At 37.8% G+C, this 13,343-nt stretch overlaps 1 protein-coding gene across 4 annotated transcripts in view; it reads right to left on the bottom strand.

Moving 5' to 3' along the window:
- ctbp2l (C-terminal binding protein 2, like) overlaps positions 1 to 13,343 on the bottom strand; it is a 41,587-nt gene that overhangs the window by 26,333 nt on the left and 1,911 nt on the right. Inside the window, exons 2-3 of one of the 4 annotated variants that reach the window (XM_051915138.1) lie at positions 10,378 to 10,409; positions 10,168 to 10,243 (exon numbers count right to left, since the gene is read on the bottom strand). The exons of 2 other annotated variants lie outside the window; for them this stretch is intronic. The gene's annotated coding sequence lies outside the window, so the exon portion shown is untranslated. The remainder of the gene's footprint in view (positions 1 to 10,167; positions 10,244 to 10,377; positions 10,410 to 13,343) is intronic. One more of the 4 variants, XM_051915139.1, reaches the window with a different exon arrangement.

Consider the following 13,343-nt stretch of genomic DNA (forward strand, 5'->3'; position numbering starts at 1 on the left):
CGGGTCAGAGCAGGTTAATTACAGAAAGCTACACTGACAGACGGCCAAGCTGATACGCAGAGCAGGGAAAGAGACTGCGCTCGCAATTACTGCACACGAGGACAGAAACAACATTTCCAGACGTGGCTGTTTGTGCGAGGACACTTCATTCGCTCTGACAGACGCGCCACAGATGTCTCCAGACGCTCATTTATTTGTCTTTATGGTTACAGGAGGCTGACATTTATCCATTTTTCATGAGCCGACTTCAGCGTGCAACAAACAAATCAATTTCCCGGCAGTAGATTACAGAGCAAAGACAATATCAGCGCACGGGATGCGCTTCGGCAGACCACAATTAACTGTGAAGAAGCTCTGAGTGCGTCTGTTTATGGTGACGGGCAGAACCCTCCAATCACAGCCACTCTACACACAACATCTGACACCTGATTGACTGATCTGTCGCATGCAACTAGTGGCATCTGAGATTTATCACTGAAAAACATCAGAATGCAGTATATCTCCAATGGAGACATTACAACATGCATATTTTACAAACCATAAACATGCAAATGATCAAGTCGTGATAGACCGATTTATATCATATATTTTAAATAAATGCTGTTCTTTTGAACTTTCTATTCATCAAAGAATCAGTTTCCACAACTGTTTTCAACATTGATAATAATCAGAAGTGTTTCTTGAGCAGCAAATCAGCATATTAGAATGATTTCTGAAGGATCACGTGACACTGAAGACTTCGATCATAGATCTAAAAGACCATTTACAGCCAATACAGGCAATTTAACATAGGAAATATATGGTTTTTAAAGCTTTTTAACAGTTATCGAGGTTGACCCAAAAACCTAGGACTAGTTAGTTTTTGAAATAATCTCCAAAGTTGCTCAGAATGAGGAGTTCTACCATGTGGTACGAATGTTGTGGGGGTGAGCGAAAAACCGCACAATATATTACCCTTTATGCACGTGAAAAATGCGAAGGCGCCCCCCGGTGGCCGATTTCTTTCGAATTTCCCACAGGCCTCTAGGACCATGAGTCAAACAGGTCCAGCGAGTTTCATTCGGATCGGCCACTGTTAAACTTGTCTGATAGCTGCTCAAAATTCATTGGCGGATGGCGGACATGTTGTTTGAGATACATCAATGTCCTCATAGACAATCATGGCACATTGGACAAAGACACTGCATGCTAATTTTCAAGTCAATCGGACTAACAGTGAAGTAGTTATTAGCCATTTTCATGTTTTTTTCCCTGTTATAGCACCACCAAGTGGCCAGTCACCGCGTCCTTATTCACATGACCACAGAATGAGCTCTTACACAGGTGTACCAAATTTGGTGAAAATATCTCATTCTGTTCACGAGTTAAAGCCATTTTAGTAAAAGTGGCTCCGCTCACTTTGAACGTTTTGGCAGCACTTAGAGACCGTGAATCGAAATTTCAACTTTTTTTTGATAACTATTGAAAATCAGATTCTAGAGAATCTTGCTGCACTGGTTTGGTTCCGATCGGGTCAAAATCCTAGGACTAGTTTGCAAAAGTATGTTTTTCAAAAAAATCCAACGATATAAGACGCCTAAAGGTTTAGGAGTTATGAGCGATTTCGTACTTTTGACCGCTGTAGCGCCCCCGTCAGGCTGATCAGGGCGAGCCTTGGTGACGTTGTAGACGGTGTGTGTACTACCAGCCCTCAAAGTTTCAAATGTCTGTGACTTACGGTTTGGTCTGATCACTTTTAGAGGAGAATGATGATCTTTGAAAAATTACAATAGAGTTTCAGCACAATGCGATTGAACCCCTGAAAAATAAGAAAATAAAAACACACACACCCCAAACTTTATATTGCATTGATGGTGTTTTGGGCTTCTTGAGCACCAGTGGACACATGCATTCAGTGTTGTGGGAAGGACAGACGGCTGTAATCGTGCAGGTCAGACACACACAGGGCGTCTTTGTGGCCGAGCGGCAGTTTCTGCCAGTCTCTGGGGTTGAACAGAGGTTGTGGAGAACAAAATACAGGCAGCGAGGTTCAGATGAGACATCTGATCAAAGAAACGAGACACCTGACGCTCCAGAAACACAACCCGTGGACTTTCACCCGTAAACATCAGCAACACAAACCTCATCGATTCAAACAACCTCTTCTTTTCTCAAACTGGCCGGTAGTTTTCTGAATTCTGCTCGGTGTCTTAAGATCCTGAAATCTGGAACTCAATGGAAGTCCCGATGAAGGCCAGCAAGGGGACAAGAGAGGATCGACAGCGCTCAGTTTGCACACGGCGGCTCGTAAAGAGACCGGTAAACTTTTACACGCTCATTTAATGAGATCTGTCGGGAGAGACCTGGAGGAAACCCAGAGATTTTCCCAATAAACCAGACTGAATGATTCCATGCAGTCGCTCTGATAAACACACATACTGCATACTAGTGGTCAACTGATATATATCACCTAGATTGGCATTTGTTTAAATATCCGCATCATTCAAAAAGTTTTTCTGTTTGGCCGAAAAATGTTGGAAGTGGGACTTTTATTTTGATATCACTAGGCTATATCTAAGGTATAAATCATCATGTTCTAATTATATTTTCAAATGTATTCATTTTTAAATTATTTCTAGTTATTTTAGTAAATATTATGTAAATATTATTATAATGCACATTTAAGCAAATGTAGTAGACCATCAGTAGTGAGTAGACCAGTAACACCAGCAGATAACAAAACACCAAGTTGTGTTGAACAACAGGAGATGATGTTCATCAAAAACATGTAAGGAGGCAGGAGAGACTTTAACCGGCACATTTGTGTCACACTACTTCATTAAATCAAGCAGCAACGCCACACTTTCTGCTGCGATCTCACATAGAGACATACAGGCTCTGATCCATCACTAACTCTCTCTTCACACAAACTCTCAGACTCAGAGTTTTTCCATCTTCACTCATAGTTTCTGAAATGAGAAACAGTCCTCTGATAACGCAGCCAGATCTTTGGTGTTTTCCTATACGGTTCCATTCGAATATTTTCCATCTGCTCCTCAGATTCTTGGAATAATCACGGAATACTGCAGAACCTGAGCTCTGGAAAATACAGGTTTTCAAAAAAATATATAATTGCAAATTTTCTTCTTCGAAAAAAAAAAAAGTGATTTAAAATGCAAAAAAAAAAAAAAAAAAAAAAAAAAAAAAAAAAATCAAAGCTCCTGGTTTGCTGTGCTTGTTCATCTGTGCTCATTTTTTTGGGAGGATATATATTAATATGAATATAAAATAATAATTATTATAGTGTTATTATTATTATTACTAAAAAATATTAAATAAAATAAATTCTATAGTACAATATCACAATAAAATGGTTAAAAACTTTACAACTCATTTCCTTCAGTTTAAAACCTTAAACCATTGAGCTTTTATTTTGGCGGAAAACAGCAAGGAGGCCTTAAAAGGGTGGTTGATTATGATTTGACTCTTTTAACTTTAGTTAGTGTGTAATGTTGCTGTTTGATCATAAACAACATCTGCAAAGTTACGACGCTCAAAGTTCAATGCAAAGGGAGATATTTTCTTTTACAAAAAAGTACAAAAAACGGCTGGTAGGGACTACAACGAGCTTCTTCCTGGGTTAGTGACATCACAAACCCTAAAATTTACATAAACCCCGCCCCTGAGAACACACAACAAAGGGGGCGGGGCCATGTTGGGCTGCTTTAGAGAAGAGGAAGAGTTGTTGTAGTAGAGTGTTGTTGTCATGCCGTCATTTTACGCCGGACTGCTTCACAAACGAGGGTCAATTCAACACAAAAGATTAACATGACGGCACATGCTAGTGGATGAGTTGAATCAACTCCACAGCAACTACATAAATTTATCCCGTTAATGACAATCATCATTTTGGCTGCGTGAGATACTCCAGCTTTGTTGTTGTTGAGCGACCGAAGCTCGAGCTGTTAAAGCTCCGCCCTCTTCTGGAAAGGGGGTGGGGAGCAGCAGCTCATTTGCATTTAAAGGACACACACAAAAACGGCGTGTTTTTGCTCACACCCAAATATTTATTTAATAAATCAGAGCCTTTGCCATTTGATAACTGCACTGAGCTATATGACGATTTCGATTAATAGCACAATTCTACTTCAGGGTCTAAACCTGTATGATTGTTTTTGAGGTTATTTTTACCAAAGCAGCTTGTCATTTCTTTCCCTCAATGAACTGCAATTTGTTCTGATCTGCATGAGAATAAACAAGTAAAGCTCTCAGCCGCCCCGAGCATCTTCAACACGTCCTCTTGACAACACAATCACAGTCTGAGGAACAAACGCATCCAAAAATCATCCTGAAACTAATCAAAGCGCTAGAAAAACAGGCTCAGGGTTTTGTGCACTATAAGCGGAGCAGACGTGATGATGAAGGCGGAGCGTTTACTTGTACATTCATCACCTGATGCATCAGAAGAACACAGGAACAGATGGCCTGGGTCCAGGTGGAGAGGAGGACGCTGGGTAATTTAATATCCCATTACACATGTCTGACACAAACTACAATCACAGAAGGTCCTGCACTGCACAGAAACAGACACGGAGAGTTTTGAGCGCTGTGATATTTACAAAATGTCTCTCGTGAGTCAACATACAGGAACATAAAACTGCACAATGTTTTTCCTCAGCGTTTCAGTACAAATACTGGATCTAAATATTCTTAAATCAAGACACATTTACTGGAGATGCATAAAAAGTCTTGTTTTCTGAGAAACTGATAAAAAAAAAAATTAAAAAAAATTTGACTCCAATGGCAGATTTGTTCTTGTTTTTAGCACAAACTCACCCCATTTTGAACAATTTCCCAGAAAACAAGACTTTTTATCTTCTGTAATTTTGCATCTCTAACAAATGTGTCTTGATTTAAGAATGTTTACATATTTGAACTGGAAAATGAGACAAAAACACTGTTTTGCAGTGCACGGGATTTGCCCAACCTGCTGGGTAGTTTTATTTAACTCAACTATTGTTTAAAAATGACTGCATGTCTGGCTTAAAATGAACCAAAAATAGGTTGGGAATTAAAAATCAGACACATAATTACTAGAGGCAACAATAATAATCAAAAGGTGAACATTTATTAATAAGCAATTTATATAAACTTATAAATAAATGTTCATTTATTAAACATATTATTAAATGTTAATTTCCAACATATTTTGGGTTCATTTTAAGCAACATTACAGTAATTTTTAAACAATAGTTGACTTAAATAAAACTACCCAGCAGGTTGGGCAAACATTTAACCCAACTGCTGAGTCAAAACAACCCAACCGTTGGGCTAAATCAACCCCAAAAGCTGGGTCAAAACAACCCAACCACTGGGCTAAAACAACCCATCCGCTGGGTTAAAACAAGCCAACCGCTGGGTCAAAACAACCCAACTGCTGGGTTAAAACAACCCAATTGCTGGGTTTGTCCATTTTCAACCCAACTTGGGTTGTTTTTATCCCAGCGTTTTTAGAGTGTAGGATGGTGAAAAGTCGTTTCAGATGTTTGATGAAACATTTTAAATGAAGACAAACATTTGTGTTTGAATAACATGCACAGTCATGAATCATTAAAGCAAAATGAGAAAGTAAAAAGGCTCATGTTGATGTGAATGTTCCTGATGACTAGAGTAAAGTTATAGTTACACATTAAAGTTACAGATTAACTATCACTGAGACTAAACCTGAACAAAGACCTGACCCTGAGTAAACACGGTGAATCAAACGATTACTGTATTAGTGACAACCAAACATGGAGCCCAACCAGTTAATATTTACCCAGAGTGACTATAAATCATTATCCAGCACACGTCTGACACTATTACAGCATAAAGATTCAATCCAAACCACTGCAGGACAAACTCTGCCAACGATTCATTATTCATGAGCATCTTTATTCCTTCAGCGTTCGGATAGTTAAAGCACTTCCTCCAGAGAGACACGCAAAAATAATGTGCAATTTAGGCCGACATCATTTCACAGAGGTCAGCGTGAAGCTCAGCTCAGTTCTTAGAGAAATCACAGGCTTTATGGAAAATTGTTACATAAAAAATTCACTCAAGACTACAATCACAGCTCTTTCCCCACGCACATAAATATACAGCGGTCAGTGCTATTTTAAGGCTTTGTAAGTGTGTGTGTGTGTGTGTGTGTGTGTGTGTATCTGGCACTGCTGTATAATAAATACAGCATTCATGGGAGTTTCTGGAATAATCTGCATTATCAGGAACGGTCATAAATTCTGGATGAATCGGGGAGCTGCTCGGATCGTCACACACTTAACAAAAGCAACAAAAGCAGCGTTTGTGCATTCAGACATCTTCAGACTTTCGGCCCAAAGACGACGAGGCTCCGGAAGAGGAAGAGAATGAGGCGCTTTTATACGACAGGAGACGCATTCGCACAGGCAAAGTGACATTTAAACAGTCAGGAGTCATTTGCCAGACTGTAATTTAAAGCCGTCACAAACACATCTTCCTGCAGACCTTTGCAAATGTCAGGTGCCATCATGCCGGATGGATGATGCTTCCCTGAAAACTTTGCCAAGCAAAATGAAGGAGTCTTTGGTTTTGCATATTCATGAGCGGCGCTGCATCTTTTCCCTGAACGCCGGATTTACACGTCATTCCCTTCAAAACCTCTCGAAAAGATCATGATCGCATGTCAATCCTACTTTAAAAAAACAGGGTTGTGCAAAATTCAGAAATTAAGAATTGGCTCCATTTCAATTAATGCGTGTGAATTTGAACTGAATTTGCCACGGGAAGTTGTGATCCAATGCAAAGAAATTCAACACAAAAGAAATCACTTCTGGGAAATGAAGTAATCATCCAGCCTGGGACACAAAAGTGTATTTGGGTCAATGCGTGACGGGTCAATTTTTTGTCCAAAGGCCTTAATAATAATAAAGATATGACATCTAAAGTATGTAAGGTAGTGCAACTAGATCTCTTTTATTGAATCCAAAAGGTTTTAATTATATTTTTCTACATATAAAGGTATTTTAAAGATTTTGAAGTGTCAAAATGTCATTCGGTTTAACCGTCCAAAGGCCAATACAGCCATTTCATTTGTGATTAAAATATCTTAAATGTAATAAATGTTTATATTTTTTATTCTTGCATGATTTTATAACATCATATATCAATGTAGTGCAAAATGGTGTTAAAATTACGTGTAGAAGTCGTTGCTTTGTTATGAGAAAGAATGTCCGGAAAAATGAATTTCATTGAAGTCATGCGGTCAATATCATGTGACAGGATGTGACATCATTCAGACACCTGCAAAGGACTACATGATCGTGAAGCAAAGTAACTAACTCTCTTTTAACTATTTGAAAAATTCATGTTTTCACTTGATCATACGCATGTCCCGAAACATCAGGTCATTCGGTACAACCGCTATAAAACATGGAAAATGTTGTAATATTTTAAAAACTTGTACTAAATATAAAATGTTTGATTGATTGTCAGCCTGTTAATTCGGTATAACCAAAAGTGTCATTCGGTAAAACCGAAATTTTGGTTAAACCGAATGACTTTTTTGGTGACAAATTTTGTCCATCTTGTAAAATAATAATAATTATATCTCCATTATGACCCATTTACAGTATTAAATATAATGAAACACCACCATTCAAAAGTTTAGGGTCAGTAATGTTTTTGAAAGAGTCTCTTCTGCTCACAAAAGCTGCATTTATTTAATCAAAAATAGTGATATATTATTCTAAATGTAAATCAGCTGTTTTCTATGTGAATATATAGTAAAGTGTAATTTATTCCTGTGATCAAAGCTGAATTTTCAGCATCATTACTCCAGTCTTCAGTGTCACATGATCCTTCAGAAATCATTCTGATATGATGATTTGCTGCTCAAGAAACATTTATGATTATTATCAACCAAAACCTTTGAACCATAGTGTATCTAATGAATAAATGATAAATATAAAGTACAAATAGGTGACATTTCAAAATCCTGAAGTGCACAACTCTAATTATATTGCTACATAAAAAAATTACATTACCATCCAAAAAAAACAAGATATTACCATCATACCACATTCAACAGATAGTATTACTACAGTACATTCACACAAAAAACAATGGTATTATCATAGTACAAGTCAAAAAATTGGACATCCATTGGCCGTCCCATCACAGCTGCAGATCCTCTCAGTGTGTGTGTGTGTGTGTGTGTGTGTGTGTGTGTGTGTGTGTGTGTGTGTGTGTGTGTGTGTGTCCACCCCTCCACTCTCTCTGCATCTAACGGGCGTTTAATAACAATGGCGGACTGACTCTCAGCAGTAACGCTCCGTCTCTCTTTGCTTCCCTGCCGTGTGCAGATGGTTCATTGTCTTCAGTTTCCAAAAACATTCCCGATCCAACAGGACACAAAGTCCAGCTGCCCTGCCGTCCTCTCACATGACTCGCTCTTCTCTTAGCTGCTAAGCGTCTGATATTTAGAGAATCGCTACGTCCAAAATCACATACTGTATAGTAGGTGCTACATTTGGTTTGAAACGTACTTTATTGATATTAAAAAAGTATGTGATTGAAATCAAACTACTTAACTCACATACCGCTCTTCGCCTACTGTATAGTATGGAAGTATTCGTATTTGGACGCATGGCAGGTTTTAATGAAGGATTAGTTCACTTCAAAATTAAAATGTCTTGATAATTTACTCACCCCCATGACATCCAAAATGTTCTTGTCTTTCTTTCTTCAGTCGTTTATTTTCTTCAGAAATGAGGAAAGCATTCCAGGATTTTTCTCCATATAGTGGACTTCACTGGGGTTCAACGGGTTGAAGGTCCAAATGTCAGTTTCAGTGCAGCTTCAAAGAGCTCTACATGATCCCAGACGAGGAATAAGAGTCTTATCTAGAGAAACCATCGGACATTTTCTAAAAAAAATAAACATTATATACTTTTTAACCACAAATGCTCGTCTTGCACTGCTCTGTGATGCTCCACGCATTACGTAATCATGTTGGAAAGGTCATGCGTGACGTAGGTGGAAGTACCGCAGTAGGGCGAAAAACTCCATCTCATTTTCTCCTCCAACTTCAAAATCGTCCAACATCGTTGTTTTACCTTTTTTTGTAAAGGGCGTTTGACTTAGTCTTTGAACGTTCGCTTCGTAAACACTGGATCGGTACTTCCGCCTACGTCACGCGTGATCTTTCCAACATGATTACGTAATGTGTGGAGCATCACAGAGCAGTGCAAGACGAGCATTTGTGTTTAAAAAGTATATAATTTTTATTTTTTTTAGAAAATGGCCGATGGTTTCTCTAGATAAGACTCTTATTCCTCGTCTGGGATCGTGTAGAGCTCTTTGAAGCTGCACTGAAACTGACATTTGGACCTTCAACCCGTTGAACCCCAGTGAAGTCCACTATATGGAGAAAAATCCTGGAATGTTTTCCTCAAAAACCTTCATTTCTTTTCCACTGAAGAAAGAAAGATAAGAACATCTTGGATGACATGGAGGAGAGTAAATTATCAGGAGATTTTAATTCAGAAGTGAACTAATCCTTTAACTTCAGGTTCAGACTACACAATATTTTTGTTGGTTACGATGCCAGATTATGCCATTTTGACTCCTAAATTCTTCAAGAAGCATGTTTTCTGTTCCAGTTCCAGGTGCATTTGATGGCTAAAAAAGTAAAGCCCCAGCACACCTCTCCTCTCCTCTCGAGTAAATCACATTTAATAACAGGGCTCGTTTACAGCACAGCAGAATCAGGTGGAGCTGTTCTCTCTCAGGTCCCATTCGTTCATTCTCACCTGGAGCAGCGTTTAATCACAACACTCATCATACACTCATCTACTCCTCAACAATCACTTCATCTGTCAGCCGGGATGTTATTTGCGGTTTGATCTGACTATATGCCGGAGTTAACGGAGGCGTTTCAACAGATACGGTTCAGCGGCCACGTCCTCGTTGTCGCAGCGAGGCGCTCTTATGTTCCCGCACAGGGAGCGAAGGGTCGCCATCTGTCCGGCCTCCGTGTGTGTGTGTGTGTGTGTGTGTGTGACTCTCAGCTGAGATCAGAGCCAATCAGATCTCCTGGAATCGACAAACAAACTATCATTAAGAGCTTATAAAGCTGGAGAGAATATGTGAGACGGAGCTCGTAAACACCTGATAATTCCCCGAGAGGATCATCACACATTCAGTGTCCGGACACAAATCCTTCAGGCCTCCGACTTCAGCTGTTCTGCGAGTTTTTACAGGAAGATCAAAACCGAGAAACATTCAGATGGAGGAATCCAAACACACACACACTTCATAAGATTTATACTTGAAGGAACAGTCCATCCCAAAATGAAAATTCTGTCATCATTTACTCACCCTAATGTCTTTGCTGTTTGCATTTCTTTCTTCTGTGGAACACAAAAGAAGATATTCTGAAAAATGTTGGTAATCAAATACTATTTGACTAGTATTGTAAAGACAGTTAATAGGAACCGGAATGATATTTCAAGAATTTTCATTTTTGTGCGGACTATGCCTTAAAGCTCAAAACGCACTGTCCTCAAGTATGTGAACACAAAAATTTGTACATAAACTCAATTTCATGCATTATTGCATTCCAAAATGTGTCTTCTGAATGCAACAAAAGCAAAGTACCTTCCAAGAAAACTCAGCTCACTTGATGGCCATATTTCACTCATGCAAGACCAACATCTACTTGAATGGGGAAATACTGAAATCTCAAAAACAGCTTTTTTTATAGTGACAAGATGACCAATTAGCAATTGGGAAGAGGGGATTTATTCCGTCATATTGTGCATTGCAGTTTCTCTAATTCATAGCAATATGAGTGAACGGTCTTGGTATATAAATTCACTTTTGTAGTCATTAGCTGTTCGTATACTTACACATTTAGGTCAGAAACCTACTAATGCATTACTTGCTGTTATTTCTCAGAAAGATTTTCTCTGTTGCTTTGTCACGACAGAAGTACACTGCAAAAATTATTTTCTTACATGCATATTTTTGTCTGTACAAATACCTAAACATTCTTAAATCAAGATACATTTACTGGAGAAGCAAAATGATAGAAAATATTAAATCTTGTGTAAAATTATGTGAGTTTTTGCTTAAAACAAGCACAAAAAAAATAAATAATCTGCCAATGGGGTCAGAAAAATACATTTAATTCACAGGGAAAACAACATTATTTTTTGACCGCAGACACTTTTTCGTTTTAAGCAAAAGTTTGCATAATTTTGATACATTTTTCAGAAAACAAGACTTTATTCCTAAGTCAATTTTGCTTTAACCAGTAAATGCATCTTGATTTAAGAATGTTTAGATATTTGTACTGGAAAACCAGACAAAATATTGAGGAAAAAAAAATTTTTTGCAGGAAATGTCTAGCTAATGCCTGCAACAGTTCGCCTTTCAGCAACGGTGAGAATGCAACACGTAATTACATCATAAAATGCATTCTGAGACATTTTAAATGTGTGTCCCCAGGAGCAGCTTTGCTGTAGACTATGTTTTGTATGTTATATGTAAAATGTATATTCCCTTTTGCCATTTACAGTGACTGAATGAGCAGATTCTGGTCAGTTTTTCATGCACAACCAGTCATAAAGTCATTTCCAGACCCTTCGCTCTCTCTGCTCCTCTGTGGTGGATTGAGCTGCTAATCTCTAAGAACTGATGAGACCATCACAACTATCAAGAAGCAGCTGAAGACATGAGCACAAAGGGTTAGTTCACCCAAAAATGAAAATCCTGTCTTTAATTACTCATCTTCATGTCGTTCCAAACGCAGCATGTTCAAGTTTCTGGAAGAGGTTTATTCTCACGCGTCAAGCACGTTCGGTTGAGCTTCTGTTTATGTAAGCTGGTCAATGTTTATATGTGAGTAAAAGCCTAAATTAAAGCTGTTCATCATAAAAAATGTTCAAGTCTCTTCAGAAAATTCATATGGATTCGTTTTATGATCTCTTTATGAACTTTTTGAAACATCAAAGTTGCAATTGCGTAGGCTGGCTATGGAGGGACAAAAACCTCTCAGACTTAATATAAAAAGATCTTCATTTGTGTTCTGAAGATGAATAAAATCTTACAGGTTTGGAACGACATGAGGGTGAGTAATTAATGACAGAATTTTCATTTTTGGGTGAACTAACCCTTTAACTAACCCTCAACCACAGGCCTGTTGCGATTATTGATTAATCATCTGATCGTTGTTATTCAATCTAATCAAAATAATTGTGCAATTTGAATTTCAATCACATTTTGCCCTAGAACATAAAAAAACACTTGTAAAAGATAGTCAAGGTTGTTTTGGGTTTAATCAGACTGCATTATATTATATTATATTATATTATATTATATTGTATTATATTGTATTATATTTAGTGCTGTCAATCGATTAAAAAAATTAACTGCTGTAATCAATCACATTTTTGTAATTAATCACAATTAATCACATTAAAACATGAAAAATTGTAATATTATATTATAATTAATTATATAAATATTCATTTTCACAGCATTGAAGTAAACTATATGGGCTTACTTTATTATGATATTATTTATTAAATGCATCTTGATTTAAAAATGTTTAGATATTTGTACTGGAAAACCAGACAAGAATCATTTTTTTGCAGTGTAGGAAACTGAATGTCTAGCTAATGCCTGCAAGAGTTCAGCGACGGTGAGAAAGCAACACGTAATTACATCATAAAATGCATTCCGAGACATTTTGAAACACAAACACTTGAAATCGAGCATGAGCTAGAAGTGTTCACATGCTCTGTAGAGCATGTTATATATAAAGTGTATATTCCCTCTTGCCATTTACAGTGACTGAATGAGCAGATTCTGGTCAGTTTTTCATGCACAACCAGTCATAAAGTCATTTCCAGACCCTTCGCTCTCTCTGCTCCTCTGTGGTGGATTGAGCTTCTACTCTCTAAGAACTGATGAGACCATCACAACTATCAAGAAGCAGCTGAAGACATGAGCACTTGAAGGGTTAGTTCACCCAAAAATGAAAATTCTGTCATTAATTACTCATGTCGTTCCAAACGCAGCATGTTCAAGTTTCTGGAAGAGGTTTATTCTCACGCATCAAGCAGGTTCGGTTGAGCTTCTGTTTCTGTTTAGGCCTACATAAACTTAAAGACTGTTACTAGAACTCCTATTTATATACATTACATTCTTTCTTTTCAACATTAATCTAGTTTATGCTTGAATCTTGCCATTGAATATTGTGACAAACTGCTCGTGATGTTACTCACTCGTAACTCACTTTGGATAAAAGCGTCTGCTAACTGAATAAATGTACTGCAGTG

The sequence above is a fragment of the Ctenopharyngodon idella genome, chromosome 12, assembly GCF_019924925.1.
Source record: "Ctenopharyngodon idella isolate HZGC_01 chromosome 12, HZGC01, whole genome shotgun sequence".
NCBI classification, from domain to species: Eukaryota; Metazoa; Chordata; class Actinopteri; order Cypriniformes; family Xenocyprididae; genus Ctenopharyngodon; species Ctenopharyngodon idella.